The following is a 6,457-nucleotide window of genomic DNA, read 5'->3' as shown; positions in this document are numbered from 1 at the left end:
GAAAATTGTAATTTGATTTCACATAGGAAATGGGGTTGACTATATGTTTGTTACTATTTATGATAGCTTTCTTCTGTTGCCCTAGTACTTTTTATCAGATTAAACCTTTTTTTCTCTTTTAATCAAGCTTTTTTTTTTTTCAGATACTTTGGCTGTGACTGTGTTATCATTTGTACATGTTGAAACTATTTTCTTCTCATTTTTACAGGCTTTTTAACTTAGTTCAGGTATCACAAAAAGTCTATGTGATACTTTGTTCACCTTTGTAAAGTTTGTTATTAAGTATTTTATTATTTTTATTTACTACAACCTTTTCAATGTTTTGAAGACATTCTTTACTTTCCATGAAAGGCATATTTACAGTTTTAAGAGAACATACATTTGGTGTACTGTTAGCCTTCTCAAGTGGGACAGACAGCTACAAGGATATTTAGCATAGAAAATGCTCAGGTAACAAGGGCATGAAAAAGAAAGATTTCAAGGGCTGATAATCAGAGAAATAATAAACCTTTGAGGGTATTTTGAGTTGATTGCTTATTCAATAGTTGACATTTTCTTTGACAAATAAAAAAGTACACTGTAAGGGAAATTAAAAAATAAAAACCTCCAAAAGCACACTTTAATTATAGTTATTACCCATTTGTAGAAAACTTTTTTTTAAAAAAAACACCACAATTGCATAGCTATATATACTGAGAGGAAAGGAAAAAGAGGATTCAAATTTCATTTACCTTCAAGAAGGCAGAAAGAATTTTCATTTTGTAAAAGTGAGTATTAAGTTCTGGGTAATATAAAGCTAAGTGATTATAATACATAGTTGTATGTGTTTATATAATATCAATTTCCACCTAAGGTAATGAAGAATTTTTATTGACATTTACTATACTGATTAGATTGCAAAAATGTTTTCATAAATTATTCATATCTTTGCTTTCTACTTCTTTGGATGATGATTTTAGACCTTTTGTGGGGGGGAGGAACAAAAGTCAAGTATTGCATAAACTATCCACTCAAGGATGTAAATGGCTTCATGACACCTTCACAGATCATTATCTATAATTCATCAGCCATATATGTTAATCTTCCCAGTGACTTCGTTCTCCATGTGTTCTGTATTCTACATATATTTAAAAGTTTCTTAGCATTTGAGTAGGATAATATTGTAATAGTAGGAAGTCATTTCAAGTATTGGGTGTTATCAATGTTTTAGAAAACTTTTAAAGGCAAGTGCTTTTATGATTATAAAATAAGTCATACAGAATTGTTAGTGTCATTTAATTTGTTTTCCTTTTCTCTGTGATACTGGGGTGGAATACACACACTTTGATTATATTATAGGCAGTGGCAATAAAGAGAATTACAATCTCCATCCAGCTAAGAGACAACATGCATTAATTGTATGGAAGATTCAGACCATTCAAACTTTTGCAGAAGCCTTATAGAAATCATGGAACCCGTGGCCTGTAAATCCTAGCTACTCGGGACTGAGATCTGAGGATTGCAGTTCAAAGCCAGCCCAGGAAGGAAATTTCATCAGATTCTTTTATATCCAATTAACCCCCCAAAAGTAGAGTTATGGCTCAAGTGATAGATTTCAAAGTGTAAGAATCAAGGGTCTTATGCGAAGATGGTGGCATTGCCACAGGTAATTCCCTAGTTGTCTTTGAGCAGAGACTTAAAGAGTCCCAACACATACTTGGCCCCAAGAGACTCACACCAATCAATGTATAAAGAGAAATGGATTCTGGTATAGAAGAAATTGCATCTCAGTAATTCAAGAACAGAAATCAGTGTAGATTTCAAAATCAGCGGGCAGACCTTTGCCAAGTGGCTGCTGCTGTGGCCACAGCCACAGCATGGGGAGAGCAACATACCTGAAAGGCCACATTGGGGGAAATATCCAGGAAGAAGAGTTAGGGATGGCCACACCTTGACACAGAGATGCTTCACCAGGACTTCTCTGGCCAGCTCAATACCAGCTTGGGAAACTGTGAGTACCCCATCGGGGACCCTTCCCCTGAAGAACCAGCTCCTGTGTGGGTCCTGGGTGACCCAGAGTGCCAGGACCAACCTAAGTCCCCACCTGACAGGGAGGGAACATATTTGAAAAGGGCAAAGAAGCCAACTCTTTTTCCACAGCTTCTGCAGCTACCAGGAAAGATTCCTGGGATACAACCCTGCCCCCGCCCCCCCCCCCCCCCGCTCCCCCCTCCCCCCAGCAAACTATAGTTCTCAACTCTTTCCAAACCTCCTGCCAGAAGAAAGCAACACCCCTTGGGAAGCATGCAGCCAGGAATGCACTTGGGAAAACAACTCCAGGCCCGCCCCCAAAAAAGGAAAGAGCAGAAGATTGTTATATATCCCAATGCAGGCTGGCTGACAGGATAAACTGCATAGCTCCAGTAGCAACTAGGAACAACTTACAACTCTGAACTGAGGGTTTTCTTCTAAAGTGGCCCTCACTCGGGACATTCCCATAGAAATTGCCATATTGAACAGCAATGATCTCTGACACACTGAGTAGAGAGTCTCTTTCTTTTTTTTCTTTTTTCTCTTATTTTCCTTCAGTTTTTAGAGAATGTGAATCTCCAAGTTGAATGTCTGCATCTACTGATTTGATGATTTGAAAAATATATATACACAATATATAACCTGTTGTTTATTATATATATATATATATATATATATATATATAATATCCTACTCTTTATATTACCTTTCTCTGTTCAAAAGTACAGGTATAATTAGATAGGCGACAGTAATTACCTTAGGCTTTTCAGTGTAGTCAACATTAGGGCTCAGGGTGATCAACCCCATTTCCCTTTACTTGACTTCCTTCTTCAAAGTAGAATAAAATGTCATTTTTTCCTCTCATTTCTATCCTCTGTCACACTCATTCCTTCTCCTCTCTTCCTTCTTTTCTCCTCTAACTCCCCTATTACCCCTCTTATATAATATATATCCCTGAAAACTACCCCTCCCATCCTACTTACTTACTTACTTCACATCCTACTTACTTCAATACTTTCATCTGATAGTAACATTTCATCAGTACAATTCCACAGCACAACTGAACTCTATATCTCCACTCCACAGTCTCTACAAGCCTGAACCCAGCAAGTAAATCTCAACAAAGAACCAGAACACCAGCTGTGTAGTCAACCAAGAAAAGAAGATCATGTATTCCCAAAAGATAAAACCAAAAGGGTCTTCAAATGGGCAGAACACGTCACAGAAATACTAGAAAAATGCAAATCAGAGGATATGCAATGATCACAACCCTGCAGGAGACAGGGACCTAGAAGACATTTTGTAAGATGCTCTAAAAACATTGTGATAAATCTAATGAAAAGTTTGAAAACATATAAAAGGCAATTTCTGAGTGTAATGAGACTAACCACAGAATAACGAAAGAACTTATGGAGAATACAAACAAGAAGCTAAAGGAAGTCCAAGAGGTAACAAAGGAGTCTGAGAAAAACAGCCACCATTTAAACAAGTATCAGGAAAATAAAAATAAACAAATAAGTTATGTAAAGATGTCCTTAGCAATCTTAAAACAAGACTTCAAAAAAGAGATAGAAGCCCTCAGAGATGACCAAACAGAAAACAGAATTAAACAATAAATTAGAGAGTCTCTTTGGCAGAATAGATGATGTGGAAGACAGAGTCTCAGAGCTGGAAGATAGAGGAGACCAAATTGAACAAGTAGAGGGTAATTATGCAGAAGAAATTCAAGAAAAAATGAAAAGAGCTTTCTGGAGCTTCAGAAATCAATTCCAAGTATGAGGCTAATAAGTATCAAAGAAGGTGAAGAGGAAATAACCAAGCAATAGGAAAAATATTTCCTGGAATCCTAGCAGAGAACTCCATACATATTCTGAAAGAAAGGACCATTTGGATACAAGAAGCAGACCAGACCAGAAAAGGACATCCTACTGCAACATTATACTCTGTACAGGATCAAGAGAGACCAAGGAAAGTATCCTTAAACCTGTCAGAGAAAAAGGATTGATGACTTCCAAAGGAAAACCAGTTAGAACAACTACAGATTTCTCAGCTGAGACCATGAACGCAAGAAGATCCTGGCATGATATATTCCAAACCCTAAAATTAAACAATTACCATCCCAGAATACTGCATCCACCAATGCTTTCCTTCATAACCAATAAATAAAGCATTCCATAACAAAGAAAAACTGAGATAATTTATATCCACCAAACCATCACTATAGAAGATAAAAACTTCATTCACACAGAAAATCAACAAGAATACAATATTAGCAGAGAAAAAGCTCCTCACCTGAAAAGCAGTTAACTATAATAAGAATAGAGGAGGTACATTCCATAAGGAAGTAAATGACATGACAAGCATTTCCAGACACCTCTCAGTCTAATCTTCAATATCAATGGACTTAACTCTCCAATTAAAAGATATAGAATGACTAGTTGGATGAAAAACCAAGATTTGTTGATGTGTTTACAAGAGACAACTCTTGTTGATGAAAGCAAACACATTCTCAAAATGAAAGTTTGGAAAAAAGTCTTTCAGGCAAATTTCCCCAATAAACAGATCAGGGTAGAAATCCTAATATGGGATAAAATAGACTTCAAATTTAAATTAGTAAGGAGAAGCAAAGAAGAGCATTACATATAAAGGGAACTCTACTACAGGAGGATATAACAATTCTAAATTGATGTTTGATGTGAATTATCTTTGGGTGAAGTGTGTGTTGGAACCCTAAGTTTCTGTTTGGTCAAAAGCAATTAGGGATATATGTACATAAGATGATGTTAAGCGAAATGAACCCCAAGATAGGGAACAAATATCTTTCTTTCTTGCTTGCTATTGTTTCTAATGTATTTATAATGTACCATGTGATTTTTTGTTTCTGTGTATGTTCCTCTCCCACGGTATCACCCCTGTTTTCACTATGTTTGATGTCGGTGTCCTGCATCTTGTATTGTGTATACTTCTCTAATTCGGGGAGGGGAAGGGAAAAAACAAAATGCCTAAATAAGGATACAGGTTGACCCATTGTAACAATGAGTTGTACAAGGTTGAAAAAACTTTACAACTTTGGTGGGGAGGGTTGTAGTTGTGGAGGTGGGAGGAAAGGGATAGTAGGGGGGAAACAAAGGAGGAGGCAACAATGCTCAATAGGAAATGTACTCATTACCTTGCTCATGTAACTGTAACTCCTCTATACAACATTTTTACAATAAAAAAATGTACAAAACAAAAACCAAACTAGGGAGTTTCTTGTGACAATGCCACAATCTTCCTGGAAGACCCTGGATTCTTACACTTTGAGATCTACCACTTGTGCCATAACTCCACTTTTGGGGAATGAATTGGAGATAAAAGAGCCTGATGGAATTTCTTTCCTGGGCTCCCTTTGAACTGTGGTCAGCAGATCTCAGTCCCCTGAGTAGCTAGTATTTACAGGCATGTGTCATGGGTACCATGACAGAATACACAGAAAATAAGGTCATCAGGAAGATTAACATTAACATTTATGACTGATAAATTACGAATAATGATCTGTGAAGATGTCATGAAACTATTTACATCTTTGAGTTGATAGTTTATGCAATAGTTGACTTCTTACACAAATATATAATTGCACTATAAATGTATCAACTGCATGTTTTTGAGAAAGGTTGTCTTAAAAACACATACACACATACATATGGGTATATACTGAAACAGAAGAAGAAAGAGAATTTAAAATTTGTTCAACAAATTGGAAAGCAGTAAGTACAGGCAGGAAGTAACAGTAAGTACAATTCTTTAGATTAAATATATTATTTAATATAATATGCAATTAACACAATTATGTATGAATTTTGTTTCTACCTTAGGTATAGGACAGTATTCCATTATTGATTGTGTTGTATTAGATATGTTTTGGTAAAGCCTAGTTACTTCTTTTCTGTTTATATTTATATACTCTATTATGGTTTGATTTTAAAGAATTCTGAAAAATGTTATTTAAAAAATACCCTCTTCATGTTACAAAATCTGGGCAAAATGTTACTGGGCGTTATCTCTCCTATGTTACAATTATTAATTTGAACAGAAGGATGCATTACTCTTTAATCATTTTGCATAGAAATGGTACTTTTTCAAAAATTCTCCTTATTGTAATGAGTACAGTTTTTTGGAACAATATCATGCCTTTCCTGTTCTATACCGATTTTTTTCCATCTCATCCCCATCCACAAATTGTACAATTCATTTTTAACATAATGTCTAGTGAGTATCACTGTTGCATTTCATCCTTTTCCTCATCATTTCTGTGCCCTCCCTTAGACAGCTAAATGAACAAACAAGATAAAAGAAAAGAAAAAAGCAGGACACAGAAAAAAGAAAGTCTTTTACTTCCATTTCCTGCATTTCATTTTAATAAATACTATTTTATGTGATCAGATGCCCATAGATGATGTGCCATTGT

Source organism: Dipodomys spectabilis, unplaced genomic scaffold (assembly GCF_019054845.1).
Source record: "Dipodomys spectabilis isolate Male_0828 unplaced genomic scaffold, ASM1905484v1 ptg000125l, whole genome shotgun sequence".
Lineage (NCBI taxonomy): Eukaryota > Metazoa > Chordata > Mammalia > Rodentia > Heteromyidae > Dipodomys > Dipodomys spectabilis.
The sequence above is the reverse complement of the archived record's forward strand: the minus strand, read 5'-3'. Positions refer to the sequence as shown.